The sequence below is a fragment of the Eriocheir sinensis genome, chromosome 11 (genome assembly GCF_024679095.1).
Source record: "Eriocheir sinensis breed Jianghai 21 chromosome 11, ASM2467909v1, whole genome shotgun sequence".
Taxonomy (NCBI): Eukaryota; Metazoa; Arthropoda; class Malacostraca; order Decapoda; family Varunidae; genus Eriocheir; species Eriocheir sinensis.
The window spans coordinates 8,127,493-8,150,539 of record NC_066519.1 but is presented as its reverse complement, the minus strand read 5'-3'; positions in this window follow the sequence as shown (position 1 = coordinate 8,150,539).

Here is a 23,047-nt window from a genome sequence, read left to right as displayed (position 1 = left end):
CCTCCGGCAGCTATCGGCAGTGTCAGCCTACGCCGATGACTGCACACTCTCCCGCTCCTACTGCCGCCCCGACAGCCAGCGCGCCGTCGAGGAGATCAACAGGCAGCTCAGCCTGGTGGAGCAGTGGGGAGAGGAGTGGCAGGTCACCCTCGCCCCGGAGAAGACGCAGGCCATGGTCATCTCACGGTCCCCAGACGCCTCTCGAGCAGTCTCAGGCCAGCTGCGTCTTGGAGGCAAGAGTCTGCCCCTCCAGGACCACATCAAGGTCCTGGGAGTGACTGTGGACCAAAGCCTGCGCTTCGACCTCCACGTCCGAGCTGTTGCCCGCCAGGCCTCCCTGCGAGTCTCTGCCCTGCGAAGAGTAGCGGGATCCCTCGACCCACGGGCATCCTCACTCTCTTCAAGGCACAGATACGTCCGTATCTGGAGTACGGTGCCCTGTGCTGGATGGCGAGTGCTGCCACCCACATGCAGAGGCTCGACGCAGTGCAGCGACGAGCACTGCGTCTGGTGGAGGCCAGCGAGCACCTGGAGGAGTCGTCTGCCACTGTGACATCGCTGGAGCACCGCCGTGATGTCTCAGCACTGGTGGTGTGTCACAAAGCCCAGGTGCAGGGGGTTCCCCACCTCAGCAGCTTGAGGCTCCCTCCACGCGCTGCTCAGAGGTTCACCCGGACTACACTCTCCGGTGACCAGCACTCACACTCCAGGCAGCACCAGCGCACATATACAGCCAGGACCACACGCCTGTGGAACATGTTCACGGCAGCCACTCCCCAAGTGGAGAACATGAGCACGCAGCAGGTGAAGCAGGCTGCTCACAGGTGGCGTGAGGGACACCCAAGTGCGCTAGTGCTTTAAACTATAAATATAAAGTGACAAACTGACATTATTCCATATTGTTTTTACATGTTTTTCTTTACTTTTCGTATTTTGTATTTGTATGCTTGTATGTTTCAACATTCGACAATTCAATTTGTCCCATACACAGGCTCTTAGAATAATTATACCTAAAAAGTGTAATTTTGAGCCTCCTTATTTTGTAAAAATTTGTTTAAATAAAAAAAAAAGGAATAGAAAGAAGGAATGAAGGAACTTTTGTATATTTCCTAATCCTTTTTCTTCCTATTTCTCTATGTTATAAGAGGCGAATATCATCAACCATTCTTTCATTCATTTACCCATTCATTTTTTTTAAGTTATCATATTTATTTTCTTTGAGCTTAAAATTCAAACTATACAAGTAACCATCCTCGAGGCATCTCATTCTACATCATTCATTTGGTTCAATAAAACGAATGTCTCCTTTTTGTCACTTTCCATCCCATCTCGGCGTTAATCTTCAATATTCAATAAGAACTTAAGAATAATAATATGAATCGCTTCTTTTTATAACATTTCGACAACTAACGCAGAGAAGGGAAGGCCGCGTGTAAGGTTTAATTTCGTCATTCAATTCTGCGTCTCCCTCCCTCTCATTTTCCTTCCCTTCTGTTCTCGTAGCGGCGATAGTGAACGACAAAGGTGAGGCTCAGATTCACTTACCTCAGGAGGCTTTGTACCTGCCTTCCCCCCCCCCCCCCCCCACCATATTCTCTCTCTCTCTCTCTCTCTCTCTCTCTCTCTCTCTCTCTCTCTCTCTCTCTCTCTCTCTCTCTCTCTCTCTCTCTCTCTCTCTCTCTCACACACACACACACACACACATAAAGGTCACAGAGGTAATGGAGGAAAGAGGAGGAGGAGGAGGAGGAAACATGGAAACATGGAAACATGGACTAGCAGGCAGCAGAAAGCCTGTTGGCTCATTACTAGGCTGCCTGCGTTCAGTGATTTAATCAATCCGTTTGCCACAGGAGTGGCTTGCAGGGAAGGATTAAAGCACTTGTGTACCTACTCTTGGGAACGTTCAGTTCACTCCTGTTGCAGCAAAGTGGCGATCAATGCGTTTCTTGAAGGAGTTGATGGTCTCTGCGCTAACCGCTTATGGAGGAGGAGGAGGAGGAGGATCTTGCTGTGAAAAGTGCAAAGGCGACAGCAGAGTTACATTGCAAACATTATTTTTCTCTCTTTCCCTCTCCCTTCCATTCTCTCTCTCTCTCTCTCTCTCTCTCTCTCTCTCTCTCTCTCTCTCTCTCTCTCTCTCTCTCTCTCTCTCTCTCTCTCTCTCTCTCTCTCTCTCTCTCTCTCTCTCTTCTTTTTCTCCTCCCTCCTTCAGCCTCTCTTTTCTCACTTTTCTATCCTGACTCTCCTTCCTCCACTCCTCTCTCATTCTCTCCTTCCTTCCTTCCTTCCTTTTTTCCTTCCTTTTTCCATCCCTCTTGCTTCCGTCCTTTATTCCTTCCTCCTTTAACATCTCATCCTCTCTCCTTCCCTTCCTTTCTCCCTCCGTTAGTTCTTCCCTTTCTTCTTTCCTTTCTTCCTCTCATATATTCCCTTTTCTCTTTCCTCCCATCTTTCCTTCCCTCAGTTCTTCCTTTAGTACCCAAGTTTCTCTCCCTCCCTCGCTCCCTCCTTCCCTCCCTCTCGTGGCGTGGCAAGAAGTCGGAAGTTGGTCGTGGACTCGCGGGAAGTTGTGGGGATTTAGTTTTTATTGTTTTAAGAGTGCGGGCCAGTGATTTGGTGCCCCAGAGAGAGAGAGAGAGAGAGAGAGAGAGAGAGAAGAAGAAATGAAAAGAAAAGGAGAGAGAATAAAAAAGAAAGATATGGTGCTTCGTCTGTGAAAGAAACAACTTCAAAACAACAACAAAAAATCCCTTACAGTCATTAAGAAAAAACAACGATCACTTCATAGTATACTTTTGGCTTTATTATGATTAGTATTACTATTATTATTATTATTATTATTATTATTATTATTGTTATTGTTATTGTTATTGTTATGATTATTATTATTATTATTATTATTATTATTATTATTATTATTATTATTATTATTATTGTTATTATTATATAATTGTTTTATTATTATTATTATGGCTAATTGTATTATTATTATTTTTATTATTATTATTATTATTATTATTATTATTATTATTATTATTATTATTATTATTATTATCATTATTATTATTATCGTTATTATTTCAATTATTATTATTTAATTTTTGTGATCATAATTTATTATTTTAATTATATTTATTGTAATTATTATTTTTACTCTAATCTATCTTCATATGCATCTCTCTTAATTGAGTTTAATCTTCATTGTCATCTTATTTTTATTTATCCTTTGTCTTTATTACTGCTTTTCCCTACGACCAAACTAAAGTTTTCAATACATTTTCAAAATTATATTTTTTGTAACAACATATACCAAAGCATTTCATGATATTTGTCCTTTAAATTATACTATAAGAACAAAGCGGAACTTCATGGAAGTCCCGATGCTCAAATTATACTCAAGTTTACGAAGGTTGCTCATTATTAAGTCAGCGAGGGAAAGGTCTGTGTGATCACAATGCCGGAACGCATAATCATGTGTGACTTTTAGGCTCTTGTTGGCTACTAAGTGACTCGACATTTACGTACACATCTCAAACGGAAGATGAAAAAAGAGGTTTTATGTGCTATTCGAGTTTCTTTTTTCTAATGTAAATACTATAATATGGATAGAGTACGTATTACTACAATGGTTTTGAAAATGCGTAGCAATATGGGTTATGAATTTAGAGAAAATAAGAATAATGACATTAGTGAATTATTAGGATTGCATATGGTAATAGTAATACTAATACTAATACGAATGTTATTACATTAGTAACAACTATAATTATCATAATGATACTAATAAAAACTAAAATAAATTATTCAACTAGTACTAATGATGATGTTGTTAATGATAATAATATAATGTATTTTAGTAGTAATCGGTAATAATAATAATAATAATAATAATAATAATAATAATAATAATAATAATAATAATAATAATAATAATAACAATAAAAAATAAATAATAAAATAACAATAAAACTAATAATTATAATAATGATATTAAAATGCAATAATAATAATAATAATAATAATAATAATAATAATAATAATAATAATAATAATAATAATAATAATAATTTTAATGGAAATACTTCCAACAATATAAGTGATGGTGATGATGATACTACTACTACTACTACTACTACTACTACTACTACTACTACTACTACTACTACTACATAATATATAAAAGTGCCTCCACCCATTTTTTTATATTTTCCTGACACATATTCATGGAGGGCTCCATAGCTTGCAGGTCATTAGCCCCAACTCTGTTCGCTAATGACTGTGCCATCCAACCATTTCACTAATACTACTTAGCACTAAATCTATACATAACACCTTATCATCTATTGCGTCTAGATCTCCCTTTCCTTTCCTGCTCTTGTCACTCCCGACCCACATTAATGTCACTCTCCACCACTGTGGCCTCATAGTCCATATTTTAGATGTTGGTGGCTTTTAGGCCAGAGTATCTGGTGCCCCTGAGACATAGGATGGCCGACCTGAGCAGGCAGAACAACAGGCAACACCTTATCCAGGCGACAACGTGGGTCCTTGGCTGATGCTTCTTTTCTGAGATCAGTTTCGCGAGTCGTGCGTAGAATCATCTGGCCCTGGGACCCATCCCGCCGGATGTGGTGAAGACTAGGAGGGTGAAGCTGCCCTGATCCACATGCTAGATTTTTTCATCTTATGCCCTTGTTTTCTCCTGCTCGTTAATTCCTTTGGTGGGCGGCTTCCAAGGGGAGCTCACGGTAACAGGCAGCCATCGGGTTGAATACTTATGCGGATGTCCATGAATGCCCTCTGTCCGCGCATCCAGAATCCGCGGGCACTTACATCAACCCGTGCCTCATGTGAAGTCTTGGCAGTCCTGTATCTAAGGTGTTCGCCGTCCAGGAGAAGCAGTGCCGGTTCGGTAGTGACGTCTTGGCATACTTCACCGAGCATGCAGGCTGTCAGATCCCTCACCTCATCGTGTCGGATACAGACGGTACTACTACTACTACTACTTCTTTTACTACTACTACTACTACTACTACTACTACTACTACTACTACTACTACTAATAATAATAATAATAATAATAATAATAATAATAACAATAATAATAATAATTAAAATAACAATAATAAAAAAATAATGACAACAATAATATTATTAATAATAACAATATCGTTATTAATCATACTACTACTACAACTACTACTAATGATAATAATTATATAATAAAGATATTAACAATAATTATATTAATTATTATTATTTTTCTGCAGCGTCATTACTATTATTATTCTAATTTTTTTTTTTTTTTTTTTTTTTACAGCAAAGGAGACAGCTCAAGGGCACAAAAAAGTAAACATTAATAAAAAAAAAAATCCCCGCTACTCGCTGCTCCTACACAGAATCCAAAGCGGTGGCCGAAAGATAAGTCAGTTTCGGGAGGAGAGGTGTCCTGATACCCTCCTCTTGAAAGAGTTCAAGTCGTAGGCAGGAGGAAATACAGATGAAGGAAGATTGTTCCAGAGTTTACCAGCGTGAGGGATGAAAGAGTGAAGATGCTGGTTAACTCTTGCATAAGGGGTTTGGACAGTATAGGGATGAGCATGAGTAGAAAGTCGAGTGCAGCGGGGCCGCGGGAGGGGGGGAGGCATGCAGTTAGCAAGTTCAGAAGAGCAGTCAGCGTGGAAATATCGATAGAAGATAGAAAGAGAGATAATACTAATTCCAGTAATATCATTAATTAATAATAATAAAATAATAATAATAATAAAATAATAATAATAATAATAGCAGCGTCTGACTGGTTGTTTCGTTGCTTTATATATATATATATATATATATATATATATATATATATATATATATATATATATATATATATATATATATATATATATATATATATATATATATATATATATATATATATATATATATATATATATATTTCAACAGGAATTACATGACTCCGGGCTGGAGGCTGCAGAACGCTTAATTAATTTCAGACCTTACTATTATTTCCGATTGGGGTAAAAGGAACCTTGTGTCTTTCAATGCCTCAAAAACCCAATTTCTCCACATATCAACTCGACACAATCTTCCAAACACCTATTCCCTATTTTTCAACAACACTCAGCTGTCACATTCTTCAACAATAAACATCTTCGGACTATCCTTAACTCAAAAGCTTAACTGGAAACTTCACATCTCTCTCATTAAATCAGCTTGCTCGAGGTTGTGCATTCTGTATCGTCTCCGCCAGTTCTTCTCCCCCGCACAGTTGGTATCCATATACAGGGGCCTTGTCCGCCCTCGTATGGAGTATGCATCTCACGTGTGGGAGGGCTCCACTCACACAGCTCTCTTGGACAAAGTGGAGTCTAAGGCTCTTCGTCTCATCAGCTCTTCTCCTCTTACTGATATTATTCTACCTCTTGAATTCCGCCGCCATGTTGCCTCTCTTTCTATATTCTATCGATATATTCACGCTGACTACTCTTCTGAACTTGCTAAATGCTTGCCTCCCTCCCGCGGCCCCGCCGCACACGACTTTCTGCTCAAGCTCATCCCTTTACTGTCCAAATCCCTTATGCACGAGTTAACCAGCATCTTCACTTTTTCATCCCTCACGCTGGTAAACTCTGGAACAATCTTCCTTCATCTATATTTCCTCTTGCATACAACTTGAACTCTTTCTGCCACTTCTCTGGATTCTTTTTAGGAGCAGCGAGTAGCGGGCTTTTTTTTATTATTGTTTCAAATTTTTTTTTGTCCTTGAGCTGTCTCCTTTGTTGTAAAAAATACACACACACACACACACACACACACACACACACACACACACACACACACACACACACACACACACACACACACACACACACATATTATGTATAAGATAAGAACATAAGAACGCAAGGAGTCTGCAAGAGGCCGGTTGGCCTATACAAGGCAGCTCCTGTACACTCAACCCCGCCTCACCTCACCATCCATGGCTTTATCTAACCTCTTATTGAATGTACCTATGGTACTGGCAGCCACAACATGGCTCACAAGCCAGTTCCATTCGTCCACCACTCTATTGGGGAACCAATTCTTGCCTATGTCTTTGTTGAATCTGAATTTGTCTAACTTAAAACCATTGCTACGCGTCCTACCTGGCTCTTTTACCTCAAAATCTTATTGACATCCCCTTTACTAAAGCCCTTTATCCATTTATAGACCTCGATCAAGTCTCCTCGCAACCTTTGCCTTTCTAGAGAGTGTAGATTTCAATGCTTCAGCCTGTCTTCATAAGGCAAGTTTCTCACCCCCTGAATCATCTTTTTCATCCTCCTCTGTACATATTCTAACATCTTGATATCCATTCTATAGTAGGGGGACCAGAACTGAACTGCATAATCGAGATGAGGTCTAACTAGTGCTAAGTAAAGTTTGAGGATGATTTCAGCGCTCCTATTGCTTACGCTCCTTGAGATGAAACCAAGTACTCTGTTGGCCCAATTTTTAGTCTGAATGCATTGAGCCCTAGGACGGAGGTCAGCGCTCAATAGGACTCCTAAGTTTCTCTCACGCCCAGACCTGTTTAGAGGAGTGTCATTTAAGGAATAATTGTGTGAGAGGGGTTATTCCTACCTACACTCAAAATGCTACACTTCCCGACATTGAATTCCATCTGCCACTTCCCCGCCCAATCATATAGTCTGTCAAGCTCATCCTGGAGAACGCTAGCGTCCCTGTCTGATTGGATTAGTATACCGATCTTGGTATCATCTGCAAACTTACTGACATCACTACTAATTCCTGTGTCCAAGTCACTGATGCAAATAATAAAAAGCAGAGGACCCAGCACCGACCCTTGAGGGACTCCATTCGTAACATTGCCCCATTCATATTTTTACCATTGATTTGCACTCTCTGCTTCCTACCACTAAGCCACGCCCTGATCCAGTTCAAAACTTTCCCATCTACGCCGTGAGCCTGTAATTTTAGTAATAGCCGGTGATGAGGGACTTTGTCGAACGCTTTACTGAAATCTAGATATAATATGTCATAGTTTTCATCTTGGTCAACCGCCTCGATTACTTTAGTGTAGAAGGACAACAGGTTAGTAAGGCAAGACCTACCCTTTGTAAACCCATGCTGTTAATCATGAATTAAATCATGCTTTTCTAGATGGTCCCGAATGCTTCCGGCTATAATTGACTCCAACATCTTTTCTACAACTGATATTAAGCTAATTGGGCGATAATTTGAGGTGGCTGACTTGTCTCCCTTTTTGAAAATCGGCGTCACATTAGCTACTTTCCATTGATTGGGCACATACCCAGAATTTACCGACATATTAAAGATATCGGTAAGTGGGCCACTAAGGACCTCCTTGCATTCTTTCAGAACCCTTGGGAATACTTCGTCTGGGCCCGGCAATTTGTTTTTTTTCAACCTACCAATCTCATCCTGGACTACTTGCCTAGTGATAATCACATCCCTCAACTTGTCGTTCTCTTCACCCTCATATACCTGAACTCTCTCCGGAATGGTTGTAAGATTTTCCTGCGTGAAAACTGAGAGGAAATAGTCATCCATCATTTGACTCATATCTTCTCCATTCTCAACGAGCTCACCCGTGTTTGTTTTCAACAATTCTGTCCCTTGTTTTCGATCTGTACAATTTGAAGAAGCCCTTGGAATCGTTCTTGCCCGCGTTGGCTACCCTAATCTCATAATTTATTTTTGCTAGGCGGGTGTTCTTCTTCACCGACCGGGCTAGCTCAACATACCTACCCATGAGGTGGAATTCTCTGTTCTTTATTTTCCTATAAATTCCTCTCTTCAAGCCAATCTCATGCTTGAGTCTGCGGGTCATCCATTTGGAGTCGTTATTTTCCTCCCTACGTGCTTGGTAAGGGATATGCTGTCTCTGATCAGTTCTTCTAAAGTTAGGCACCAACACAGGATTGAGTTCATGGGTCACCGCCCAGTCTAATTTAAACCTAATTTCCTTGTGATCACTGCCACCGAATTCTCCCCCAACATCTAGCTCGCTGATTATATTCTCGGTGTTAGTTAAGACCAAGTCTAGAATGTTGTTACCCCTGGTGGGCTCATTTACTGTCTGCTTGAGAAAATTACCTTGTATTACGTTCAGAAAATCCTCAGATTCTAGATCACCCACCACGCCTTCCCAGTCTATATTCGTATAGTTAAAATCCCCCATTATGCAGACATTTTTGCTCCTGCTCGACCTGCCTACCTCTTGCAGTAATATATCAGTGTCCTGCCTGTTAAGGTTGGGTGGCCTGTAAAGAACCCCTAGAATTAGTTGTCTTTCCCTTTGTGGACGTCCACCCAAACTGATTCTGAGTCGCCATTTGTTTGAACAGAGTTGTTAGCGGAACATTTCAGTGTGTCTTTAACATAAAGTGCCACCCCCTCCCCTTCTTCCCTTTCTATCTTTGTGAAACATCTGATAACCAATATTTTATACTCCGACATGAAGTTTTTGTTTGCAGTATCCACCCACGTTTCCGTGATAGCTATAATGTCGAATTTCTCGACACATGCTTTTTGTTCCTGAGACTCCTACTGTTGGTGTAATAAGCCGTTACACCACCTTTTCTTACATCCTTTCGATTACTCCTGCGCCCCCTAGTCCCAGTCTGCGATGCATAGCCATTGATGACAGGCCCTCCCCCCTCGCCTACTCTAAAAAATCCTGTAGGGTGCTAAGTGATCGCTCGAGGGAGTCTACGAGAACCTCCACCCCCTGGAGTGACAGGTGCACGCCATCCTTGGCCATCCTGGGGGAGGCGGTGGCTGAGTCGACAGAGTAACAGCACAGCGTTTAGGAGGACGCGAGTTCAATCCCCGCCCGTGCCACCAAGCTGGGATTTTTCAGCCGCCGCCGAGTGGCTTAAAACTACCCACATGCTGTCCAGAAGACCACCTATCAACCCGGACTCTAGATTCTAGGATTAAAGATGAGCTCCGGGAGGGCAGCATGAGCTAATGCAAGATGGCGCCACTATAAACACTCGCCTGCGCCAGAACGGGCTGGGCCGACCATCAGGCCCCACCGGGAAGAAGCCTTGGGCCGACCATCAGGCCCCACCGGGAAGAAGCCTACCGGCGCTATAGGCCGAAACGTAAAAAAAAAAAAAAAAAAAAAAAAATACAAGGTGCCTTTATTGTAGAAGAGGTCCCAATTATCAAGGAAAAGCCAACCATTTCGCTTACAGTGGGCCGCCAGCCTGCTGTTTACTGCTAAGGCTCTGGAAAGCCATCCCTCACCTACCCCCTTCCTCGGCAAAACACCACAAACGCCCCCCCCCCCCCCTCCTCGAAGTCTCTCACTTTAGCGAACGATTCCCTGAAGCGCCGAAATATATCTTCGCTACCCACTCTACCGATGTCATTACCACCGAATCTGCAGAAGATGATAGACTGTGTCCCCTCCCCTGCTAAAATTTCCTCCATTCTGTCAGATACGTGCTGTAAGCCTGCCCCAGGAAAGCACACTCGAAGCCTATTTTCCTTAACCCTTGAACAAAAGTACCTGTCAATGAACCTGACTTGACTGTCACCGACCACCAGAACTTTCCTCTTACAAGTTGTGTCAGTAGACGGAAGGGAAGCCGCTACAGGAGGAGAGGGAGGGGCGGCAACAGGGCCGGGGGAGGAGGAGGAGGAGGAGGAAAAGGAGGAGGAGGAGTAGGAGGAAGAGGACAATGAGTGGGAGAAGGAGAGTGTAGGGGGATGACGGTGGAGAGGAGGAGGTGGCTGAGGTGGTGGCGGAGGTGGCGGAGGAGGTGATGGGGGAGGCGGGGGAGGAGGGGGAAGAGGGGGGGAGGAGGAGATGACAGAGAGTGAGGCGGGGGAGGAGGAGGAGGAAGAGGAGGAGGAGGCAGGGAGGTGGCGGTAGCAGAGGAGGGGGAGGTGATGTAGTGGAGGACTATGAGAGAGAATGCGAGGAAGAGCAGAAAGAGACGGATGGGAGGGAAGAGGTGGAGGAAAGGGAAGAGGGGGGTGATGAATGAGAGTCCGCGTCTGCAGAAGTGAAGGGAAGTGCGGGTGAGGAGAGGGGAGATGGCGGGTGAGGAGATGGTATAGGGGAGGAGAGGAGAGAAGCGGCTGATGCAGTGGAGGGGAAGAGGGAGATGCAGGAGGAGGGAGAAGTGAAGGGAGAAAGCACTAGCGAGGAGGGGGAGGCAGGCGGGAGAAGGGAGGCGTGGTCTGCTGCTGTATGGGGAGAAGCAGGGATGGAAGGAAGGGGGGATGAGGTACCCCCGCGAGTAGATGAGCAGGAACACCTGCGACACGCTGTGACTCGCTCCGCCAAATATTTAATATCCCGTGTTAACGAATGGATCGTGGATTCCAGGTGCTTGATTTTTCTTTCATCAGGCCCGGCCTTGACGCAGAAACGGCAAGTCTCGCTTGCCCCGTTACTTGTCCTAAAGTACTGCGGAGCTTGGCGAAGGCCACAATTAAAACAACGTTTCAAATTTGAGGGCATATTGGCTGATCCTTCCGCGGAGCGTATTGAAACAAAGGGTCCCAGGGGAATACGGCCGGCGAGCGGGGTGTCATCTGGTGGCCTGGAAATATCCGTTTATCAAGGAAAAGTACAGCCTGAAACAATATCTAATATAAACACTTCCTGGAAGATGAATAGGAAAAAAATACGTGTAGAACTTTTAGAAGGCGCTTGCGTGCACCACTGTGAAGTTGTCAGATGTATGGGGTTAGTACAGCGAGGGAAAGCAAGTGTGTTAGGGTGAGGGTGATGGAATGTAATGTATCAGAAATAACACTTAGCAAAGCAGAGTGCTGGGTGGTAGTAGTTGTTGTTAACTCACAGCAGCAGCACTACAACAACATAACAGCCTCAGGAACCGCTGGGTAGCAGATAAGGAAGGCCAAAGCACCGAATCACTAGAGCAAGCTGACACACGTGTACCCTCGAGGCTGGGGCAGGGTATATATAGTTGACCCTGCCCCAGCCTCGGGGGTACACGTGTCAGCTTTGTCTCTGTGCCTCGGCGCTTTGGCTTCCTTTGTCTGCTGCCCAGCAGTTCTCAAACTGCTTCTGTTGCTGTAGTGCTGCTGTCTTTCTACCAATACTCTGCTCTGCTCACCAAAACTGGCTGTGCTTCTTCCCCCTGCTACTGCTGCTGTCCTTTCCATTGTGCTGCTGCCCTGTGGCCTTGTGGCGGTCTGTGCTTCTGAGGCTGTGATGTTGCTGCTGCTGGTGTCGGTGTTCCTCTTACGGTCAACACCTGCTACTCGCCAAGTGTTATTCTAGTATTTTATACTCATAACACTGTTTTGTCTAGCTAGTCGCTATCTCCAACACTACCACCACCTCTTCGCCCACAACAATGTACACATACTTTCATATTTCATACTTTCATATTATTTTAGCATCTCCATGTTAATTGTTATTAGCCGTGCGTGTGTTCTGGCATGTAGGAAAGTTTCCTTGTCGACAAAAATAAGCCACGTGCACCTGCCCTGGTCGGAGACGACAAATCCCTGGGGACCGTTTAAATGCCGCGTCACCCCCATTGACCCAGACAAGAGAGGAGATGCCTTCTCGCCTTCGAACCTGCCCCAAAAGTCGCTTGCGTCAGGCTCCACAGTATTTCCGTATCAAGAATGTAAAAATTGATAAATGTAGATTCTGTGTCAAAGCAAGCCAGGACGAGAGTAAAATATTAAAACTGGAGGGTATTATTGGAGGCCTCTCACAACAGCTCGCTGAACTAAAATACCTCATTGGTAACCCCGTGACCCTTCCCGCTGACCTCCCTGCCGCCTCCGCCTCGCCCTCTCTGCCGCCCCCCCTCCCGCCACAACCCTCCTCAATACAGGACCACCCAGCCCAGACGCCGCCCCGATCCGTTCTTCCTCGGCCTCGTCTTCTTCCCCTTCCTCCTCCTCAAAGGAACACAAATGAACACAAAGGAAGAACAAACAACAGCAGACCTGCTGGTCCTGCCAAGGCTGTTTGTGACAAGCTACACTAACTATCTAATCAAAGGTGGAAGATGAAGGACAGCAAAGGCGAATGATAGGTCGCGAATGATAGTCTCCATTAACTTACAAACAATCGATATCAGGCTAATTGGTCAATAGTTTCCTGGATGAGACTTGTCCCCCTTTTTGAAAATTGGTGTGACATTTGCTAGTTTCCAATCCGACGGAACTTTTCCAGCTGTTAAAGATTTATTGAATATGATGGAGAGCGGTTTACAAATTTGATGTTTGATTTCTTTTAAGATCCTAGGGGTAATTTTGTCTGGACCAGGAGCTTTGCTTACTTTAATCTTTTCAATTGTGCGTAAAATGTCACTTTCTACGATGAGCACGCCTCTTAACATCTTTTCGGTCCTTCTAACCTCCAGCGGTTGAGGTGATAAACAATCTTCGTCGGTAAATACGGATGCGAAAAAGTTATTTAGGATTGTAGCCATTTCATTTTCATCGTTCGTGTGGTTACCATTATCATTAGCAAGCGGTCCGATGCCACAAATGAGTGACCTTTTATTATTTACATAGCTAAAAAAATATTTAGGATTAGATTTACTCGTTTCCGCTATATATTCATCAAGATTTTTCTTGTTCCGTTTTATTAATTTCTTGGTTTCGCGGCGAATTCTGCCCAACTCTAGTTTTTCAGCCTCACTCTGAGTTGATATGCATCTACTGTATACGCGTTTTTTAAGAGATAGGCTATTTTCAATTTCGTTATTCCACCATTTGGGTTTATTCTTAAGAGCTGAACGTCTGTTACGATAGGGTACGCATATGTTTATGGTATTGTTGAATATTGTGGTGAAGGACCCCCAAGATTTATCAATATCTGTTTTCAGTCCAGTCAGAATTATTTAGAATTGATCGGAGTCTTACGAAATTCACTCTCTGATAATCAGGCACCTTTTCTTTACTAGGAGTTACTTTACTTTCTTTCATATTGATGCTGAATGTGATTGTTCGGTGATCGCTAGAACTAAAAATTGGACCAACATTTACTTCGTTAACTAGATCAGCTGTCGTTGAAAAGATAAGGTCAAGTATATTATTTTCCCGAGTCGGTTCTTGAACATGTTGATGTAAATCACTTTCTAGTAAATTTGTGTACAGGTCGAGCCCTTTTTTTTTTTTTTACAACAAAGGAGGCAGCTCAAGGGCACACAAAAAAATAAAACAATAATAAAAAAAAAGCCCGCTACTCGCTGCTCCTAAAAAAGAAACAAAAGAGGTGGCCGAAAGCAAGATCAAATACGGGAGGAGAGATGTCCTGATACCCTCCTCTTGAAAGAGTTAAAGTCGTAGGTAGGAGGAAATACAGATGAAGGAAGATTGTGCCGGAGTTTACCAGCGTGAGGGATGAAAGAGTGAAGATGCTGGTTAACTCTTGCATAAGGGGTTTGGACAGTATAGGGATGAGCATGAGTAGAAAGTCGAGTGCAGCGGGGCCGCGGGAGGGGGGGAGGCATGCAGTTAGCAAGTTCAGAAGAGCAGTCAACGTGGAAATATCGATAGAAGATAGAAAGAGAGGCAACATTGCGGCGGAATTTAAGAGGTAGAAGACTATCAGTATGAGGAGGAGAGCTGATGAGACGAAGAGCCTTAGCCTCCACTCTGTCCAGAAGAACTCTGTGAGTGGAGCCCCCCCACACATGAGATGCATACTCCATACGAGGGCGGACAAAGCCCCTGTATATGGACAGCAACTGTGCAGGGGAGAAGAACTGGCGGAGACGGTACAGAACGCCCAGTCTCGAGAAAGCTGATTTAGTAAGAGATGAGATATGAAGTTTCCAGTTGAGATTTTGAGTTAAGGATAGACCGAGGATGTTAAGTGTTGAGGAAGGTGATAGCTGGGTGTTGTCAAAGAATAGGGGATAGTTGTTTGGAAGATTGTGTCGAGTGGATAGGTGGAGAAACTGTGTTTTTGAGGCGTTGAAGGACACCAGGTTCTTCTTGCCCCAATCGGAAATAATAGTAAGGTCTGAGGCTAAGCGTTCTGCAGCCTCCAGCCTTGAGTCGTTAAGTTCCTGTAGGGTGGGTCTTCTATTAAAAAAAGTTGAGTAATGCAGAGTGGAATCATCGGCGTAGGAATGGATAGAACAGTTCGTTTTGGAAAGAAGATCATCAATGAACAACAGAAAAAGAGTGGGAGATAGGACAGAACCCTGTGGGACACCACTGTTAATAGATTTAGGGGAAGAACAGTGACCGTCTACCACGGCAGAAATAGAACGGTCAGAAAGGAAACTGGAGATAAAGGTACAGAGAGAAGGATAGAAACCGGTAGGAGGGTAGTTTGGAAAGCAAAGATTTGTGCCAGACCCTATCAAAAGCTTTTGATATGTCCAGCGCAATAGCAAAGGTTTCACCGAAACGGCTAAGAGAGGATGACCAAGAGTCAGTTAAGAAGGCTAGGAGATCACCAGTAGAACGCCCCTTGTGGAACCCATACTGGCGATCAGATAGAAGGTCAGAAGTGGAAAGGTGCTTTTGAATCTTCCGGTTAAGGATTGATTTAAAAGCTTTAGATAGACAAGAAAGTAAAGCTATAGGACGGTAGTTTGAGGGATTGGAGCGGTCACCCTTCTTAGGCACAGGCTGTATGAAGGCATACTTCCAGCAAGAAGGAAAGGTTGATGTTCACAGGCAGAGGCGAAAGAGTTTGACCAGGCAGGGTGACAGCACGGAGGCACAGTTTTTAAGGACAATAGGAGGCACTCCATCAGGTCCATAAGCCTTCTGAGGATTGAGGCCAGAGAGGGCATAGAAAACATCATTTTGAAGAATCTTTATAACAGGCATAAAGGAGTCAGAGGGAGGATGAGTAGGAGGAATATGCCCAGAATCGTCCAGGGTGGAGTTTTTAGAAAAAGTTTGAGAGAAGAGTTCAGCCTTAGAGATAGATGAGACGGCAGTGTTGCCGTCAGGACTGAGGAGTGGAGGGAAAGATGAAGAAGTGAAGTTGGAGGAGATTTTGTCTAGATGCCAGAAGTCACGGGAAGAGTTAGAGAAAGCAAGGTTTTGTCATTTTCTATTAATGAAAGAATTTTTGGTTAGTCGGAGAATAGATTTGGCACGATTTCGGGCAGAAATGTAAAGTTCATAATTAGCCTGTATGAGAGTTCAACGGTTCACCCCATCTTTTCACTGGCAAGTTAAAGTCCCCCATAATTACTGCCTCGCAACTGCTACTTGTTTCTAATAATAATTCACTTAATGCGTGGTTGATACCATGAGTCTGCCTTGGCGGTCTATAGATAAGTCCAATTACTATTTTACGAGATCTGTTTTTAATTTCAATGAAGACCGTGTCTACATTGGTTATAATATATGTTTTCACGGATACTGGATGGAGAGAGTTGTGGATATAAAGGATTACGCCTCCACCCTGTCTGTTCTCTCTTTCATGACTAAAGATGGTATAAGCCGGTAATCTATCTCCGCAATGAAATTTCTATTTGAAGTGTCTATCCAAGATTCTGTGACTCCGATGATGTGATAATGATTTGTAGCTGCGAGGACTTCTAAGTCTTCAAAGTTGTTACGTAGGCTGCGAGCGTTTACATAGCAAGCTTTAAAGTGATTCGAGTCGGAGGTTTTGCGGGTTGAGTGCTCCCTTACGATGGGGCTGCTGGTCTTCTCGCCTCCGCGTTTTTTGGCTTTCGAAGAGCCACTTGGTCACAGAGCAGCCTCCCGAAACGGGCTGCTCCAACAGGGTTTAAGTGGATGCCATCAGGAAGGAACAAGTCTGAATCGTAGTAAAAACTGTTCCACAAGTTAGCGAACTGGACGTGTTCTTGTGAGCAAAGGGACTGAAGTCTGTTGTTTGTGCTGAAGGCCTTACTGTAAAAGCTAGATTCGGCACCGACCCTCGGGAGGATTCCTGAGATTATGATGTTATTGGCATCCGTTTTACGTTTATACTGCTTGATCATGCGGCGGTATTTCTCAAGCAGTTCCTCAGAACGGGTTGTCTTTACGTCATTTGTCCCCGCGTGAATGACAAAGAGGGTGTTTCGGTCGGCATTTCTCGTGACATCATCGCACGCTGCGGTGATGTCGTCCAGTCTGGCACCTGGATAGCAGTAACGTTTTCTGCGGCCGTTTGATGAACGACCACAGAACTCAACCAGCTGGCCACGCACCATGGAGTCCCCGACTAGGCGAGTCTCAGACTCATCCTCCATGGTGTCTGCCAGCACGTGGAACCTATTGAAGGTAGTGGGGGTCAGTAAATTCTTGGTTGCCTGCTTCGGTTTGGCTCCATTCCTTAAAGGGTGGAACCCGACATCCTGTGATGCAGGAAGAGAAGCGTTAAGGGGGGCAGGCTGGAAGATGTCCTGTGAGGCAGGCTGGGAGTAAGCCTGTGAAGCAGGCTGGGGGTTAGCCTGTGAAGCAGGCTGGGGGTCAGCCTGTGAAGCAGGCTGGGGGTCAGCCTGTGAGGCAGGCTGGCGGTTGTCCTGTGAGGCAGGCTGTCGGTTGTCCTGTGAGGCAGGCTGGGGGTTAGGTTGTGAGGCAGGCTCCGGGTTAACCTGTGAGGCAGGCTGGGGGTTAGCCTGTGAGGCAGGCTGGGAGTCAACCTGTGAGGCAGGTAACACGTCCTCCCGTGAAGCAGGAGGGTCGTCTAGAGAGGGCACAGTCTCGGTGGAGGGCCTCTCCACCATCGATGGTGGAGTCACTGCCACATTATTTGAAACAAATTCCTGAAGGGTTTCGAATTTCTTTTCAAGATCATTATGTTTGATTTTCCATTCAGTCACAGCCTTCTGAAGCTGTAATCTCTGAACGCAGAGGCGGCAAGTTCTACTCAGCTGGAAGTACTGAGCTGCAAATCGTCCAGGACAGACGTCACACTTACGGAGGTTCGAAGGCATTGTTAGAAATTTAAGCGAGTTTACAGTTTGGGCAAATATTAGAAGCGCTTTCGAAATAACTTAAAGTGTGACCATAAATTGAGTTGAATAAAAATTGTGCGTGGAAATTAGATACTGCTGTGTTAGATGCCTCCAACACGAGAGAGACTTTCACAACCCGGCGCTTTTCAGCTATTGTCCTCGAAGTTTTGTCCCATAGAACGGGGCCGGCGTAGTCACACAGAGCAGAGCTGGCAAGGAGGAGAGGAACAAGCAATTCGTTCCCACTTTCCGAAACGTCTAACCCAACTCTGCGACCCTTTCGAGGTCTGGCCAGTGGCACCTGTCACCAGGTGTTCTCCACCAACTCTAGAGAGTATCAGACGCCCTTCCTGAGAGACCAAAAAGCTGAAATATTCCTTGAGTATAAGAAAAACCCTCAGAAACTCCACCTAGAAGCCGGGAGGTACAACCTCAAATGACCCACGGAAGACATCTCTTTCAGGAGAAAACAAAAACCAGCTGTTATGCAGAATAGGGATGGGAGTACCGTCGATAGAGGGGAGGGACGGGGAGCTCACACCGACAACTGGTTCCCAGGGAGGCTTTTTAGCGTAGAGGTCGCCACACTCCTCTACACCGCAGGCCTAAATAATTAGGCATGGTCCAGCTGACTAGGACCCTGGAACTCCAGCCATTGTCTCATAAAGAGATCCTCTGCCTGGAGTCCAATTCACCACTGCTGCTGCCCAGAGGCTTCACCGTGACCCTGGCACGGGAGACAGATCAGGTATTACACCTTGTCCAAGGGTGACCTGAGACTATGCAGGGCAGGGACGTCTAGTTCCCTGAGGTGAAAACACTTCACCCGCATATCCACCTCCTGCACTCTCTCTTCTCTCCCCTCCCCTTCCTCCCGCTGCCTCTCTCCCATTTCTCCCTCCTCCGAGGTGCCTTCCTCGTCGTCCTCCCCCAACACTACCCCTTCCTCTCCCTCCCCCTCCGTCCAGACTCCCTCCCTTTCCTCCTCTTGCTCTTCCTCTTCCCCTTTCCTTCTCTCCTTCCTGCCCCCCCCTCCTCGACCTCCTCTGCCTTGCCCCCACCCACTTCTTTCTCTTCTCATTCTCCCCTGGCCCTTGCCCCTTCTTCCCCTCCCTCATCTTCCTCCTCCTCCCCCCCCCCCCTATCTCCTCCGCCACAGCCACCCACCCTGTTACTACCCCTTCCTCTCTCTCCCCGCCCCTTCCTCCTGTTCCAACTTCTCTTCCCGCTCCTGGCGCCGTTCCCAGGAAGGTCTTAGTTGTTGGGCACAGTCAAATCAAGCTCATTAACAAGTACTTTTGTTCAAAGGATAAGGAAAGTAGACTTAGAGTTTGCTTTCCCTGAGCAGGTATACAACACATTTCTGACAGGATTGCGGATATTTTAGCGGGGGAAAGTACTCAGCCAATCGTCTTCTGCAGTTACGGCGGCAATGATATCGGTAAAGTGGGAAGCGCAGAGATATTTAGGCGCTTTAGGGAATCATTCGCCAAAGTGAGAGACTTCGGGGTGGGGGTGGGGGGGGGTGCCGACTGTTGGTGGTATTTTGCCAAGGTGGGGGTTAGGTGAGGGATGGCTTTTCAGGGCCTTAGCAGTAAACAGCAGGCTGGCGGCTCACTGTAAGCGTAATGGTTGGCTTTTCATTGATAATTGGGACGAGAGGGGCACCCTGTATGCCAAGGATGGAGAGCAGTTGTCACTCCAGGGGGTGGAGGTTCTCGCAGACTCCCTCGAGCGATCACTTAGCACCCTACAGGATTTTTTAGAGTAGGTAAGGGGGGAGGGCCTAACATCAGTGGCTGTGCATCGCAGACTGGGACTACGAGGAGCAGGAGTAATCGAAAGGATGTAAGAAAGGATGGTGTAACGGCTTATTACACCAACAGTAGGAGTCTCAGGAACAAGATCAATCTACTGAGGGGGAAAGCATGTGTCGAGAAATTCGACATTATAGCTATCACGGAAACGTGGGTGGATACTGCAAAAAAAAACTTCATGTCGGAGTATGAAATATATGGTTATCAGATGTTTCACAAAGATAGAAAGGGAAGAAGGGGAGGGGGTGGCACTTTATGTTAAAGACACACTGAAATGTCCCGCTAACAATTCTGTTCAAACAAATGGCAACTCAGAATCAGTTTGGGTGGACGTCCACAAAGGGAAAGACAAACTAATTCTAGGGGTTCTTTACAGGCCACCCAACCTTAGCAGGCAGGACACTGATATATTACTTGTCACGGGGCAAAATAAGATTAATAACAGGAGTGTGCTCACAAGGCGGTAGCTAGCCAACAAGGGTTGATTCCCGCGGCTCGCCAGGAGACACAACGGTGTACACACCCTGATAAAGGGGTACTAACACAACTTACCTGCTTAAATTACACCCGTGGGGTTCTTATTTACTCTCCTTATGGGGCTGGAAGGCACATACGCACAGGCGAAAGGGATTTGATAAAGCTCGTACAACTATGCACTAACTTTATTACACACACAAACATACACAAACAGCTCACACACCAAGCTGGCCTAGCGTATCTCGTGCTCGCACAAGACTAACCTGCCCTGGCTACACTAACAACTAGCTACTTAACTTGGTGTGGAGACGAAGGAGGTGTCATGCAGCCTCTCTTCCTGCTGGCTCCTCAAGGCGCGATGTCCTGCGATGATGCGGCCTGCTACGAGAGGCCGCCGCGGCAACTCGACGCACGAGACTGAAATCTAGCGGCCGTGTCCCGATAGGCAAGGCCCGGGATCACTCCAGCACTCCAGCAGGTCTATACGTGGCCACACAGCCACCTAGCACGTCTGCTGCCTCCTACGGAGACAGCATGCAGGCCATCCGCCAGGGACGGCAACTCAAAACGGAGAGGGCGACCCACCCTTGCGCGGGGCAGGTCATGACACAGCACCTAGCGGTGAACTCAGGCAACAGAGTCACCAATGCAGGAAAATGCACGGGCAATCGTTTCTGGCTGACTAAACATGGCTGGTTAGTTTAATTATAAACTACAGCCTCAAACAACGCCAGAATACAATGGCAGCAACAAATATAAGAACTCGAGGCTCTATAAGTTAACATTCTCAGCTGAGGGATGAGGGGTGGCAACTGTAGCCGCTCAGCCGGGCCGCGGGGCAGGGAGGCGAGGCCCCCAAGGCGGAAAGCACAAAGAGACAATAGCCCAACTTCCTCACAGCAGAGGCGTACAAGCTGCAGTAATGCACACACTACTCTGCACCAGCAGAGAGCGGAGTGGTGACTCCTGAAAGTGCGTAGGAGCAGGTAAAACACAGCGGCGACCCGCAACACAAATGCACACCCTGGCATCCTTACCCGGTCGCCTAGGCAACGAGCAGGCTGAGTCATCGTGACCCGTCTGCCGCGTCCATGGAGGCAGGGTCACGTGACGAACTAGGAAAACGCGCCAACAGCCCCCCCACAGCAAATAATTATAAAAATAACGTCACGAATCTAAACCGCGACATTACTACAAGAGGTAGGCAGGGCGAGCAGGAGCAAAAATGTCTGCATAAGGGGGGATTTTGACTATAGGAATATAGACTGGGAAGGCGTGGTGGGTGATCTAGAATCTGAGGATTTTCTGAAAGTAATACAAGATAATTTTCTCAAGCAGACAGTGACTGAGTCCACCAGATGAAACAACATTTTAGACTTAGTCCTGACTAACAACGAGAATATGATCAGTGAGCTAGATGTTGGGGGAGAATTAGGTGGCAGTGATCACAAGGAAATTAGGTTTAAATTAGACTGGGCGGTGACCCATGAACTCAACTTTGTGTTGGTACCTGACTTTAGAAGAGCTGATTATGAGGGGCTCAGAAGACACCTTGAGGAGGTAAATTGGGAAACCTTAGGGCTAGATGACGGCCAGATCTCAGGGCTGGAACCGGAAAGACAGGGGAATCATGTAGAAATGACCTACACTAATTTAGTAAGAGTAATTGCAGAGGGTCAGAGACAGCATATCCCTTACCAAGCACGTAGGGAGGAAAATAACGGCTCCAAATGGATGACCCGCAGACTCAAGCATGAGATTGGCTTGAAGAGAGGAATTTATAGGAAAATAAAGAACGGAGAAACCCACCTCATGGGTAGATATGTTGAGCTAGCCAGGTTGGTGAAGAAGAACACCCGCCTAGCAAAAATAAATTATGAGATTAGGGTAGCCAACGAGGCTAAGAGCGATCCCAAGGGCTTCTTCAAATTGTACAGAACGAAAACAAGGAACGGAATTGGACCGTTGAAAACAAACACAGGTGAGCTCGTTGAGAATGGAGAAGATTTGAGTCAAATGATGAATGACTATTTCCTTTCAGTTTTCACGCAGGAAAATCTAACAACCATTCCGGAGAGAGTTCAGGTATATGAGGGCGAAGAGAACGACAAGTTGAGGGATGTGATCATCACTAGGCAAGTAGTCCAGGATGAGATTGGTAGGTTGAAGAAAAACATATCGCCGGGCCCCGGCCGAAGTATTCCCACGGATTCTGAAAGAGTGCAAGGAGGTCCTCAGTGGCCCAATTACCGATATCTTTAAGATGTCGATAAATTCTGCTTATGTGCCCAATCAATGGAAAGTAGCTAATGTGACGCCGATTTTCAAAAAGGGAGACAAGTCAGCCACCTCAAATTATCGCCAATTAGCTTAACATCAGTTGTAGGAAAGATGTTGGAGTCAATTATAGCCGGGAACATTCGGGACCATCTAGAGAAGCATAGTTTAATTTATGATTCACAGCATGGGTTCACAAAGGGCAGGTCTTGCCTTACTAATCTGTTGTCCTTCTACACTAAAGTGATCGAGGCGGTTGACAGAGATGAAAAGTATGACATATTATATTTACATTTCAGTAAAGCGTTCGACAAAGTTCCTCATCACCGGGTATTACTAAAATTACAGGCTCACGGCGTAGATGGGAAAGTTTTGAATTGGATCAGGGCGTGGCTTAGTGGTAGGAAGCAGAGAGTGCAAATCATTGGTAAAAAATCTGAATGAAGCAGTGTTACGAGTGGAGTCCCACAAGGGTCGGTGCTGGGTCCTCTGCTTTTTATTACTTACATCAATGACTTGGACACAGGAATTAGTAGTGATGTCAGT